General features: G+C 38.7%; 1 protein-coding gene across 8 annotated transcripts in view; it reads right to left on the bottom strand.

The window, feature by feature from the left end:
• PLEKHA5 (pleckstrin homology domain containing A5) overlaps nucleotides 1-14620 on the bottom strand; it is a 252442-nt gene that overhangs the window by 48561 nt on the left and 189261 nt on the right. The window lies entirely within an intron of this gene.

Here is a 14620-nt window from a genome sequence, read left to right as displayed (position 1 = left end):
CAGCAAACATCAGTTTACAGCATAGCTAGATTTGAAAGACGACACTGTAAATATAGCCTCTACTTTAATATCTTCCTAAGAGTGCAGCTGTTTATATATTATCCCAAGGTTGTACAGAATCAACTTAATATAAGCCATTTCAAACAAGTATTAGAAGCTGTAAAATACTGCCAAGGTTATAAAAAGGGCTTACTAACTGCAGTAAAGGTTTTACTTAATAAACATAATCAATATAATCAATTAATGAACATCCTTATATACACTAGAACAGATGATAAAGCATCAAGATTCAAAGGATAAACTAAAAGGCAACCACCTATAAACTTAAAGGGAGAAAAATGACATAACTTAATTACTTATTTAGTAAAAAAGCTTAAAATGATATTCAGTACTTTGTAAGGTTTTTCAGAAAAAACTTAGCTCTCAACAAATAATACCTTCTCACTTAAACAATCACACACTTTATTATTAATCTTGATAGACGTTTATATATACTCTACTTCGGATTATCTCAAAGTAGAACACCATATGCAGAATGATTTCAAAGCTGTGCAAACTAAAATTAAATAAGCAAAGACTCAGTGAATCTCCCAGCTCTTTAAAAGACTGAAATTATGTTCACATTTCCAGCTATATTGTACTTAATTACTGCCTCTAGAAAAATATTTGTTTTAGCAGGCTCTGGACTCAAAAGTTAAAGCAGTAAAAAGACAATTATCATTATGTATAGACAGTAAAAGGCCAACATATTTGTACCATTTGTAAGCAGATAAGTCTGTTTATAATCGCAATTTGTGACATTTAGTTTACATAATTTTCACCCCCCATATTATAGAAAATAAACATTTCTATCATGGTTAACAAATGCTACTTCACTGATTTAACAAAATCTGCCAAAGTTTACTAATCTTAAGACTGAACGCATAAGTAAAAATTAAATCTTGAAAACTATACACCTAGACAATTTTTTTTGCAGTCTAGTTACCAATGTTTCAAGTCAGTAATTTTTGTTTTAGCTGTCAAATGAGAAACATTCTGTGACTGGTTTAATCGCCTTTTAAAAAGTTTTATTCTAGGTAAGTAATTTGTTTTTAAATCTAAACATTTACTATTACTTAAACTCAAATGTCTGTATGTCAGTAAAACTCAAATCTACATGCTGGTTGAATTCAAACTCTCTTCCCCTCACTGTTACCCAGTAAGGAACCAAGGCATTTACAGGTGACTTCTCATGCACACAGGAAAGAACTGTGTTGATAGGAAGTACAACATAAAATTTTAGTGTTGGGGAGTAACTTATAAATAGACAACTATAGATAAAATTTTTTCTTTAGCAGAAAACAACTTTTATACAGAAATTTAAGACCTCTTTCTATTTTAAAGGAATGTTTGTTGTTCTATCTTAACCAAAGAATTGCATGTGTGCTAAGTTGCTTCAGTCAAGTCTGACTCTTTGCAGCCTTATGTACTGTAGCCCGCCAGGCTCTCCATGGGATTCTCCAAGCAAGAATCCTGGAGTGAGTTGCCATGCCTTCCTCCAGGGGATCTTTCCGACCCAGGGATTGAATCCGCATCTCTTGTGTCTCCTGCCTTGGCAGGTGAGTTCTTAAACACTAGTGCCACCTGGGAAACCCAATCAAATGTTGATCTTGGAATAAAGTCTAACTGCCTTTGGTTTTGGCTTCATCATTTGACTGCACTGATACATACTTTGTATAATGTGGGCTTCCCTTCTGGCTCAGCTGGTAAAGAATCCGCCTGCAATGCAGGAGACCTGGGTTCGATCCCTGGGTTGGGAAGATCCCTTGGAGCAGAAAGGCTACCCACTCCAGTATTCTGGCCTGGAGAATTCCATGGACTGTAAAGTCCATGGGGTCGCAAAGAGTCAGACACGACTGAGTGACTTTCACTTTCTTTCTTTCTTTCTTTCATATAATGTAGGTAGCTTAGTCTCTCTTCATTTTCAGTATTATATCATTTTGATTTTCAAAGCAATCTCATCTACACTTGCTATTTTTCAATAGCATGCCATGAAAATTAGACAGAAGAGTGCTTGATTCAGGTTAGGTGAGGGGGTGGGGGGTTGGGAGGAAGAAGGTAGAGGGCCCGGGGGTTTGAAAGATGGTCAAGAGCATGAATGTTTAAGAAATAATGCAGGTTGGATAGTCTCCAAACATAAAAGACACTCAAGGTCAAAATGCAACTGCCTGTGGAGTCTTGCAAATAGGCCCTTGTCACATGGCTAGGTTTTCAATATGGTGGTTTTTCACCTTTAAGTGGAGCTCCAACAGGGTACAGACCAGTGACTAGTATCCAGACTTTAGACCTTTAAAAATACTTTCAAAAAATGTATTTTAAAAGGGAAAAGGGACAATATCTTTTCAGCAGAAGGGTAATCCAGCCTGATTTATTTAGCAGAATATTTCGAGGGGGTAAATATGCATGTTATAGAGGGAAGCCACATTTTCGATTTAAAAACTGCCTCCATTTAATTTACCTGTCAAAGATCATTAACTATTAAGTCACTAAGAGGGGGGACCTTATGAGAAGACACTGACTTAGGAACAGAAAAACTAAAAAAAAATACAAAGAGCAAAAATAACATTTAAAAAATGACCATTTTTAAAAAACTGAAGTATAGTTGATTTACAATACTATATTATTTTCAGGTGTGCAACACAGTGATTCAGTATTTTATAGATTATACCCATTTAAAGTTACTATAAAATGAGCTACATTCCTTATGCTGTACAAAATATTCATGTAGCTTCTTTATTTTATACACAGTTGTTTATACCTCTTAACCCCCTACCTCTGACTGGCCCCTCCCCACTCCAGTCTTCCCACTGGTCACCACTAGTTTGTTCTCTACATCTGTAAGTCTGTTCCTGTTTTGTTATATTCCTTTGTTTTCACTTTTCAGATCCCATATATGAGTGGCAGCATACAGTATTTGTCTTTCTCTAACAAAGTGAAAGTGAAAGTCGCTCAGTCGTGTCTGACTCTTCGACCCCATGGCCTATACAGTCCATGGAATGCTCCAGACCAGAATACTGCATTGGGTTGCCTTTCCCTTCTCCAAGGGACCTTCCCAATCCAGCGATCAAACCCAGGTCTCCCGCATTGCAGGCAGATTCTTTACCAGCTGAGCCACAAGGGAACCCCAAGAATACTGGAGTGGGTAGCCTATCCCTTCTGCAGAGGATGTTCCCAACCAAGGGGGTCCCCTGCATTGCAGGCAGATTCTTTACCAACTGAGCTATCAGGGGAAAAAATAACATTTAAAGTTACAAAGTATAGAGTGTCACAGGGACCACTTCTGAAGTTGACTACTTTTCATTATGAAACATTTCAAATGTTTATATCAAATTCTAGAATAGTAAACTTAGAAGGCATCTTTGGAAAGTGACAGTTTAGTACAGTAAAGAAATGAAAAATATCAGCATCTATTATTTTGAATTGTAGGACAGAATGATTATTTTTTCTTTCTCTATACTTCTCTGAATTTCCCCAATTTTCTCCATTGTATAGATACTGCTTTTCTAACTTAAAAAAAAAAATGTTATTTGAGAGTCAATGATAAAAATATATAAATCACAAATAAACTAAACTAATGGCACAACTATATCCTTTGCAAACACCCTCTGGGGACACAAGAAGCTAAGAAAAAACTTCAGCACATGTGTTCATATCATGTTTAAGGTTGCTGAAGTCCTTTGGTGCAGCAAAGCCCTGATCTAGAACTGTTCTCACAACCTTTATTCTGCCTTATGAATCTGTACACATATCAGAAACTGACTGAAGAAACGTTAACTAAAAAAAGTAAGCTATCCCAATGCATTTGTAAATACCTACAACTATCTTTTTTCCTTTTTATTACAGGCTACATCAGAAATCAAAGTTCAAGTTTATTTCTACCAGTGGTTCTGAACCCAGAATCACAGGAGGAGCTTGAAAAAACAGAGATCCTGACTTCCAGATGATGATAATGTACACCTCGAAAATCTCTGATGTAGACAGTATCATTAAAACATCAAGGTGATGGTCTGGCCTCAGGATTCCTTTTGGCAGAAGTAACTACAACGTTCTTTCTCAAAGTGTTGAAGTCAGTCAAATGTAATCTGAGCACAGTGAATGTTCTTCAGTTCACATACTCTTAGAGAATCTCATCTCACTCAAGTTGGAGAGATGGGTAAGTCTATCTACAGAAGGAAGAAGCAGGGGGACCATTTCAGAATTCCCTTGGGCGTCACACCCACCTGCCCAAGGGCTGCTAGGATGCCTGGGTAGTGGGCTTCTAAGAATGATGTGCAGACAGGAGTGGTCCTGTAGGTGGTGGCATGCCCCTTGTATGTGGCGTGCAATGGCTGAGGGCAGCTGAACACAACACTCAAGATCTCACACAAGAGGAGTCTGGGCCCCATTAGACAATCTCACTCACAAGTCTGACTCAGTCTCTTGTGGGGATACTGAGCCTTTCTCCTGGCTCCTGGTGCACACAAGGCTTTGTCTGTGCCCTCCAAGAGTCTGTTTCCCCAGCCCTGTGGAAGTTCTACAATCAAATCCCACTGGCCTCCAAAGTCAAATTCCCTGGGGGTTCTCTGTCCCTTTGCCGGATCCCCAGGTTGGGAAATCTGTTGTGGGTCTGACAAGTTTCTTAACACTGAGAGAATTTCCTTGGTATAACTGTTCTACATTTTGTGGGTGGAGAAATAAGTCCAGAAAGAATGAAGAGATGGAACTAAAGCAAAAACAACACCCAGTTGTAGATGTGACTGGTGATAGAAGTAAACTCCAATGTTATAAAGAACAATATTGCATAGGAACCTGGAATGTCAGGTCCATGAAACAAGGTTAATTGGAAGTGGTTAAATAGGAGACGGCAAGAGTGAACATCGACATTTTAGGAATTAGTGAATTAAAATGGACTGGAATGGGTGAATTTAATCAAATGACCATTATATCTACTACTGTGGGCAAGAATCCCTTAGAAGAAACGGAGTAGCCGTCATAGTCAACAAGAGTTCGAAATGTAGTACTTGGGTGCAATCTCAAAAATTACAAAATGATCTCTGTTTCTTTCCAAGTCAAACCATTCAATATCACAGAAATCCAAGTCCAAGCCCCAACCACTAATGCTGAAGGACCTGAAGTTGAATGGTTCTATGATGACCTACAAGACACTCTAGAACTAACAAACACCCAAAAAAGATGTCCTTTTCATCATAGGAGACTAGAATGCAAAAGTAGGAAGTCAACAGGTAACTCGAGTAGCAGGCAAGTTTGACTTTGGAGTACAAAATGAAGCAGGGCAAAGGCTAACAGAGTTTTGCCAAGAAAATGCACTGGTCATAGCAAACACCTCTCCCAATACACAAGAGGCAACTCTACACATGGACATCACCAGATGGTCAATACCAAAATCAGATTGATTATATTCTTTGCAGCTGATGATGGAGAAACTCTATACAGTCAGCAAAAACAAGACCAGGAGCTGACTGTGGCTCAGATCATAAACTCCTTATTGCCAAATTCAGACTTAAATTGAAGATAGTAGGGAAAACCACTAGACCATTCAGGTATGACCTAAACCGAATCCCTTACAATTATACAGTGGAAGTGAGAAGTAGATTTAAGGGATTAGATCTGATAGACAGAGTGCCTGAAGAACTACGGAGGTTCAGGGCATTGTACAGGAGGCAGTTATCAAGACCATCCCCAAGAAAAAGAAATTGAAAAAGGCAAAACGGTTGTCTGAGGAGGCCTTACAAATAGCTGAGAAAAGAAGAGAAGCCAAAGGCAAAGGAGAAAAGGAAAGATACACCCATCTGAATGAAGAGTTCCAAAGAATAGCAAGGAGAGATAAGAAAGCCTTCCTCAGTGATCAGTGCAAAGAAACAGAGGAAAACAACAGAATGGGAAAGACTAGAGATCTCTTCAAGAAAATCAGAGATACCAAGGGAATAGTTCATGCAAAGATGGGCACAATAAAGGACGGAAATGGTACAGACCTAACAGAAGCAGAAGATCTTAAGAAAAGGTGGCAAGAATACACAGAAGAACTGTACAAAAAATATCTTAATGACCCAGATAATCTCAATGGTATGATCACTCACCCAGGGCCAGACATTCTGGAGTCTGAAATCAAGTGGGCCTTAGGAAGCATCACTACGAACAAAGCTAGTTGAGGTGATGGAATTCCAGCTGAGCTATTTCAAATCCTAAAAGATGAAGGTGTGAAAGTGCTGCACTCAATATGCCAGCAAATTTGGAAAACTCAGTAGCAGCCACAGGACTGGAAAAGGTCAGTTCTCATTCTAATCCCAAAGAAAGGCAATGCCAACGAATGCTCAAACTACTGCACAATTGTACTCATCTCACACACTAGCAAAGTAATGCTCAAGATTCTCCAAAACAGACGTGAACCGAGAACTTCCAGATGTTCGAGCTGGCAAAGCTTGAAAAGATGTTCAAGCTCGAAAAGGCCAGAGATCAAATCGCCAACATCTGCTGTATCATCAAAAAAAGCAAGCGAGTTCCAGAAAAACATCTACTTTTGCTTTACTGACTATGCCAAAGACTTTGTGTGGACCACAATAAACTGAATAATTCTCTAAGAGATGGGAATACCAGATCACCTTACCTGCCTCCTGAGAAATGTGTATGAAGGTCAAGAAGCAACAGTTAAAACCAGACACGGAACAACAGACTGGTTCCAAATTTGGAAAGGAATATGTCAAGGCTGTATATTGTCACCTGCTTATTTAACTTATACGCAGAGTACATCATGCAAAATTCTGGGCTGGATGAAGCACAAGTTGGAATCAAGATTGCTGGGAGAAATATCAATAACCTCAGATATGCAGATGACATCACCCTCACGGCAGAAAGCAAAGAGGAACTGAAGAGCCTCTTGATGAAGATGAAAAGAGGAGAGTGAAAAAGCTGGCTTAAAACTCAACATTCAAAAAACAAAGATCATGGCATCCGGTCCCATCACTTTGTGGCAGATAGATGGGGAAACAGTGGAAACAGTGGCAGACTTTATTGTTTTGGGCTCTAAAATCACTGCAGATGGTGACTGCAGCCATGAAATTAAAAGATGCTTGCTCCTTGGAAGAAAAGCTATGACCAACCTAGACAGCATATTAAAAAGCACAGATATTACTTTGGCGACAAAGGTGCATCTAGTCAAAGCTATGGTTTTTCCAGTAGTCATGTATGGATGTGTGAACCAGACCATAAAGAAAGCTGAGCACTGAAGATTTGATGCTTTTGAACTGTGGTACTGGAGAAGACTCTCGAGAGTCCCTTGGACTGTAAGGAGATCCAACCAGTCAGTCCTAAAGGAAATCAGTCCTGAATATTCACTGGAAGGACCGATGCTGAAGCTGAAGCTCCAATACTCTGGCCACCTGATAGGAAGAACTATCTCATTGGAAAAGATCCTGATGCTGGGAAAGACTGAACCTTTACTCTCTGCACATCATTGAAGCAGAAATACTTGATATTTTTTTGCTCCAAATAATCCTAAAGATAGGGTAGTAGTTTCTTTTACTAAATCACCTCTGAAAACTATCTATCAACGTCTCTCTCTCTCTATTTTGTTGAATCATACCTGACTTACAATGTTGTGTTATTTCTCCTGTGCAGCAATGTGATTTGGTGATATATACATTCTTTTTCTTCTCTTTTCCGTTATGGTTTATCACAGGATATTGTATATATTAACAGTTCCCTGTGTTACACAGTAGGAGCTTGTTGCTTAAGCATTCTATATCTATTAGTTTGCATCTGCTAACCCCAAACTCCCAATCCATTCCTCCCAGACACCCTTCTCCCCCTTGGCAACCATAAGTTCTCTACATCTGTGAGTCTGTTTCATAGATAGGTTGATTTGTGTCATGAAATACCTACATTTTAATACAAAGAAAATGATCATTTCTATAACTTACACTGAAACAGTACATTCTCCTTAGTTTTTGCTATGTGAACGTTATACAACAGCTTTCAAATTAAAGCAGTGCTATATGACCTAAAAACAAAAGCAAAAACTATAATGCTCTATGAGACCTTGGAATTTCATGCTTAAGTTCTTTAAAGGACAAAAACAAAAGGACTATGTGGTAATTCTCTTCTGGCTTGACTACTACAAGAACCCTAGGCAGCATGAAGGAACTGCTTCTAATAGCTGATGTATTTTGGTTTTAAGGAATCAGAGCAAGAGAAAGACTAATTAGTATGTGGGGGATGCTTAATAATTTACTTGGAAATCAGTTAAATGCTTCGCTTCCTGCTTTAATTCCTTCTTTGAAGTGAAAGGTAATACAGGTTTGGGTTCCAGTTAATTGCAAAATTATAAAGCATTATGAAAGGTCCATTGTTTTATAATAATAAAAACGAGAACACAGGATTCAGGCATTACACTATTTTCATAACTCACTTCAGCAATAAATAAGAAAATCTAAATGGAAATCTCTTGGAAATACACTCAGGTGGGGCCAATATATGTCTGTTTACAACAAAAACACATATTATTACTTGAAATGTGTCAATCCAAATGTTTATAAAAACTACCTAGAAAATTCAATACTTAATTCTAGTCTCTTTCTCAGGTTTGGGGCATTTGGGGCAAGTATGAATACAGAGCATTCTTTGATGTTACTGTTGGAAATATCTTGATTAAAAACCCATCACTGGGACTTCCCTGGTGGTCCAGTGGTTAAGAATCCACCTACTCAACACAATTCTATGCAGCTTATGCCACAGCTGGTAGGATCCTGAGCAGCTTTCCAACAGACACCTGTGGGCTGGGAAAGGGTTCCAGGTGTGTGGAGACAGACACCACCTTAGTCCTTAGAGGGCCCCTGGTATGCCCCCAAAGCACGGCCTCCAGTTTCTGTCAAGGTGTGTACAGATCCTGTCACTCTCTTCTTGGATCTAGTTCGTGACCAGGGATGGAATCCAGGCCCCCTGTGTTGGGAGCACGGGGTCTGAGCCACTGCACCACTCGGAACTCCCTACTCTCACTTTTCTGTGTGTCCCATACATGAAAAAGGTCAGAAAGCACTAAGATGGTGTTTCTGTTTCCAAAAAACCCAGATGTCTCCTCTTTGGTGTTCCTTGTCATTATCTTAGTGGTTCTCAAACCTGACTGAGGGGGAAAAATTAATCACCTGTGGGATTAGAAAAACATGCAGAGTTGGGGAGAGGGGCTCTGGCGACTCTGAGTGGCGGCTGGGGTGCAGAAGTCCTTGTGAATTGTACTGTTGTTTTTGTCTTGCTAAAGATCCAGTGGTCGTTCTGACAGGAAATCAGGCATGAGAACTGCGATCCTGTCCCAGCACTTATTTAAGTAACCGAGGACCAACTCAACCATCACCAATTAGGAATTTTTTCAAGGTCCTAATATGCTGGTACTAAATGTTGGTCAAGATATCTGTGCAACTATCAAAAGATGAAAAGTTTCAAACTAATGATCGAAACACAAGTATATTGCATGGAGACTAAAACATTCTTGTTTTGTATGAAATACATACAGCATTAAAAGACTTCACTGCCTTAAAAAATCAACTGAATCACTTTATTATCAGTGGGCTCAGCAGAGTCCACTGAGATCTGGGGTATTACTAAGAATTCAATTTCCAACTACCTGTTGTTCTATTATCCTAGCAACTTCAAATATCTGTTTAAAAATATCTATTGCTACAGAAACTAGACCAGCTAGGACAGCAGAAGGATCAGTATGCTGTAAGTCATAAGATAAATGCTCCTGAATAGTTTTAGGGGGAGAGTCAGGAAGGTGAAACACTACCAGTGAGCAAAGACAGGACAATCATTCCTATAATTTGTCCTTGGGAAGATTAATTTCCCAATCCCCCTTTATGTATAAGAAGTGGTTAAGTCGTGGCTTAAATGCTCTTTAAAAAGTTTATATAGGACTGCTCTGGTGGTCCAGTGGCTAAGACTCTGCCTTCCCAATGTAGGAGGCCTGGGTTCAATCCCTGGTCCAGGAACTAGATCCCACAGCCAGCCGGCCAGTGCGTGAGCTCAGCTGTCTGACTCTCCACGGCTCCATGGACTGTAGCCCCCGCCAGGCTCCTCTGTCCATGGAATTTTCCAGGCAAGAATACTGAAGTGGGTTGCCATTTCCTACTCCAGGGGATCTTCCCAATGCAGGGATCAAACCTGTGTCTCTTTCGTCTCCTGCATTGGCAGGCGGGTTCTTTACCAACTGAAAGATACCACGTGGCGCAATGGAAATAGAAAATCGAAGATCCTGTGTGCTGCAACTAAGACTTGGTATAGACAAATAAACAAAGAAACAACAATAATAGCAACAAAAATGCACATCTGGCAAATTACAAGCCTGACACTCGGTGAAATAAATGCTTATTATTTAAAAAAAAAAAGTTTATATAATAAATCATCTAGAATAACATTGTCCAACAGAACTTTCTGTGATGATGAAAATGCTCTCTACTGGTATAGTTCAAAATGCCACACCAGTGGCTCTTCTGCCCTTGAAATGTGGCTAGTGTGATGGAGGAGATGAATTTTACTTTTCTAAAAACGTAGCTAATTTAAATAGCCACATATGGGCTAGTGGCTATTATACTGAACAGTAAGCCTAGAAATTCCAGACTGGCAAAGTTAAGTATAATTTCCCCTAAATTTGGAGCACATGGATCTCATTCTCAGAAGGGAAAACGTTTGCTCAAGCTCTGTCTAGTAACGGAGGTTCCTTGAGTCTGAATTCTGTACTAACAGCTCTCTCCTTTTTTTTTGGGGGGGGGGGGGTGGGGGCAATCAGTCTGGATGATTTCTAGCCACCCTACAGAGCTTTTGTCCTTCACTGATAACCAATGAGAAGACCCATTTCTGTGCAGTCATTTTCCATTTAAATGGAAAATGGACTTTTCCTGAGCTTTTAATGGCATTTTAGAAAAAAGAATTTTTAACTTGGGACTCTGTCTTAACAATAGCCCAAAACCCTGATAGCCTAATCACCAAAGAATCCATCTCTCAAGAATGTCCTCCTGTGTCTAGATCAATAAACGCTTAAGATGTGTGGCAAAAATAAAAGGCTAAAGAATTTGACATGCCCGGGGGTGAAGCTGTGAGGATTGCAAGAGCCTTTATAAACAGGTCATTTGGATAATGACGACGTAAATGCCTTCCACTCTCATTCCAGGCACGGCTGAAAGTCCCAGAACCTGAGATTGAAGGGTATGACTACCTATAGAAACGGCTCATTGTTTAACACGAAGCAGGAAAATCTGAAGTGACTTTTTAAATAGAAGAATGTAAATAAGTCTCTCTATAACCAATGGGGCAAAGTATGGAGGTCTACTACTTTGGAAAAATCTTAAAGCAGTCAGAACAGACGGTTCATGCTGTATGTGGTTTCTAAAGGTAGAACTTTGGCAAAGTATTACTATTAAATATATTCAGAAAAAATTCAATGGTTCTTTAAAAGATGCAGCTAGACTATATAATATATCCTTTTTTTCTTTAAGGGAGAAAGATAGATTAAAAAAGAAAGAAAGAAAAAGAGAAAGCAAACTGGAACACAGGAGTCATATCTGACATTCCCCTAAAAGAAACAAAAAAGAGCATTTTTTTTTTTTTTTTTCCCCTTCTTTGTCTGACTTACTTCACTTGGTATGATATCTAGGATATAGAAGTACAGTTGGTATTTGTATACCAATCTTATATTTTACTAACTTGCTAAGCTCACATATTAATTCCAGGAGCTTTTCTGAAGATTCCATTAGATTAAAAAAGAGCATTTTTAAACTGACTCTAAGTACTGGCTTCAGGAAGATCCACTTATTGAGGTATATTATGAAAATACCCCGAATCCAGCAGAACAAAAGGAGGGCAGTCTCTATACTCACAACCTTAGCTAAACTGAACTTCTGAAGTCACCGTTTTGATATACATACCTGTGGTATATTTCAAGGAAACTTTTAAGATCTAGGCTAATGTCTTTCTAAACAATCTACAGTTTACATAAATTATATACATAAATCGTTTGGAAGTTTCCAAATTTGTACTTTTCCAAACAGTTTACAAATTACAGTGTCATCCTTTTTCATCTATGGGCCTTTTAAGAATTTTTTTTAAAATTAAAATCCTTTGGCTACAGGATACATTTTATAGATCTGCTTTTTGTTTCAGTGGCTTAAATCTGTTTTCCTTTTCTTCCCCTTGGAGAATATTTTTTTAAGTTTTTTAATTGGAGGATAATTGTTTTACAATATTGTTGATTTCTGTCATATATCAACATGAACCAGCCTATTTTCCTTGATAAATAACTTTAAAATACTGTTCCTTTAAGTAATGTACTATTATCTGATGACACCATCCTTATTCCTGGTATCCACAGGAAACTGAAAATATGAAAAGAACTCAAAATACATTTTGTAAAAATGCTTTATTGTGGATAAGATGTTTGAAATGGTCATATATTTCTCTTCCTTGCAAGCATTTTGCAAAATGATACCATAAAATGATATATTTTTTTTCTAATTTGGTGCCCTGGGTCTTAGTTGCAGCATGTGGGATCTTCAGGGGCACCATGTGGGATCTAGTTCCCTGACCTGGGATTGAACCCAGTTCCCCTGAATTGGGACCCTGCAGTCTTAGCCAGTGGACCACCAGGAAAGTCCCAAAACAATACTATTTTGAAGGAACAGAACATTCCCAAAGTCAAAATCTTACATCATTTCTGTTGGGAACAAAAAGTATTTGTTTTGTCCAATGGGTAAATCTATTCTAAAATATATTTGAGCTTTAAATCAAAATTAAAATATCCTCTAGATATAGGATCTGGGCTTTATTAATAGCAATCGCATTCCTATTGAGTTAAAGTTGGCACTAACAGAATTCCTACCATTAATTCAAAGATTTATCAGCTTATGTTTTAACTACATAATCACATCCTTAGGTTGATCCCAGAAAAGATTTTGGCATTTATGCTCAACTTTATTTCCTTCCTGAGCTTTGAAAACCATTTACAATTCTACCTTATAAGCTCTAACATCCTGCCTGACACTAAGCTCCATAAATCTCTGCTGAATGAACTTTCTGAAAAAAAAATTAACATAAGATAGAAGCAAACAAGAGCCACAATAATTGGGTTATAAAATATTAGCTTTTGTAAATAAATTGTGGAACTGTATAAATATTATGCATTTTAGGAGGAGTGGGGAACTATTGTTTTCATTTTCCTGTCTTGGTGGTGGTGGTATACTTAAGAAGTTGTGTCTGACTCTTGTGACCCCATGGACTATAGCCTGCCAGGCTGCTCGGTCCATGGGATTTTCCAGGCAAGAATACTGGAGTGAATTGCCATTTTCTTCTCCAAAACATATAAAGATACATATAGAAATACTACAGCTTTATTAAACTAAAGGTTACTAACAGCAAATTGTTTGGAGAAGAATCTTTAAAATTAAATCTTTTATCTTTGTAAAACTAATTATACATCATTAAGATACTGTGAAAGCTGAATTTACCTTGGTAGATAGGAAAATAACCAGTTCTATAACCAGGAACTGATACTTGTCAGGTAACAAAGATCAGCAACCTGAAACAGAACTATTTTCGGTACAAGAACAACTCTACTGATTTTGAAGGAAGTAGAACAGATTTTAAAAAAGAAAGAAAGAAAATTCATTAATACAAGGTATTCATCCTAGCTTTGTGATTTTGGACAAGTCGTTTCAACCTGATTGAACGGGGATAAGAGTAACTGGCCACACATTGCCGAGGAGGGGATGAGAGGCAGGTGGGACGTGGTCTGTGTCAGAACTTTGACAACTGTTAAGTGATACAAGCTGTTAGGATGGACAGATGCTGGACAGGTGCATGGTGAAGAGAATGGGGTGCTTCCAGGACATCTGAGAAACGATGAGTCACTGGAGAAAAGGATTTACGGGGGAGGAGGTGATTGTGATGAAGTGAGAGCCTGAGTGACACATCAAAAAGAAATTTAATTTTGTGGGGAACAGGGAGCTTGAAGTTTCCCGAGTCAGCTGAAAGACAATGTGGCAGGTTTAAGTACAGCCAGGATTTGGCGACTAAATGGTACTGAGGAGCTTAGCAGGTGTAACGTGTTTTGGTGGCATTTATGATCTGCACTCAATACCATGCAGATATTATGTATCAGTTAAAGTACGATCTGTTCAGATAGTTCGGCAGAATCACATAGAACCGTTTTCAGTCAGGTGTTTTTAAAGCACTTTTAACTCCAGTTTCAAGGTATTTTTAGCTTTAATATGAGTTGGTAGAACACAACCCCAGGGGTCCTTTCAGGTAGCCTGCTAACTGTCTTCCTTCTCACCCACCAGGTTGGGAGAGGCTGCCCCAGCTCTGTTCTCTTGGGGACTTCAGTCACTTCAAGTTCTATGTCTAAGCAAAGAGCTAAAAAGCTAAGGTCCTGATCCTTCTCAAGTCCATCAAGCTCTTCCCTGAGGACGATATGTTCAATAAACGTTTGTGACATCAATGGGGTTAAAGGGGACCAGTGTTTTGAACCATTTCTGCTCTCAGTTTTTTACGGTCAGGGAATTGAGGGATCAAGATGACAACCTTAGTTCTGGACACACAGGAG

Source organism: Cervus canadensis, chromosome 21 (genome assembly GCF_019320065.1).
Source record: "Cervus canadensis isolate Bull #8, Minnesota chromosome 21, ASM1932006v1, whole genome shotgun sequence".
NCBI lineage: Eukaryota > Metazoa > Chordata > Mammalia > Artiodactyla > Cervidae > Cervus > Cervus canadensis.
The sequence above is the reverse complement of the archived record's forward strand: the minus strand, read 5'-3'. Positions and strand labels throughout refer to the sequence as shown.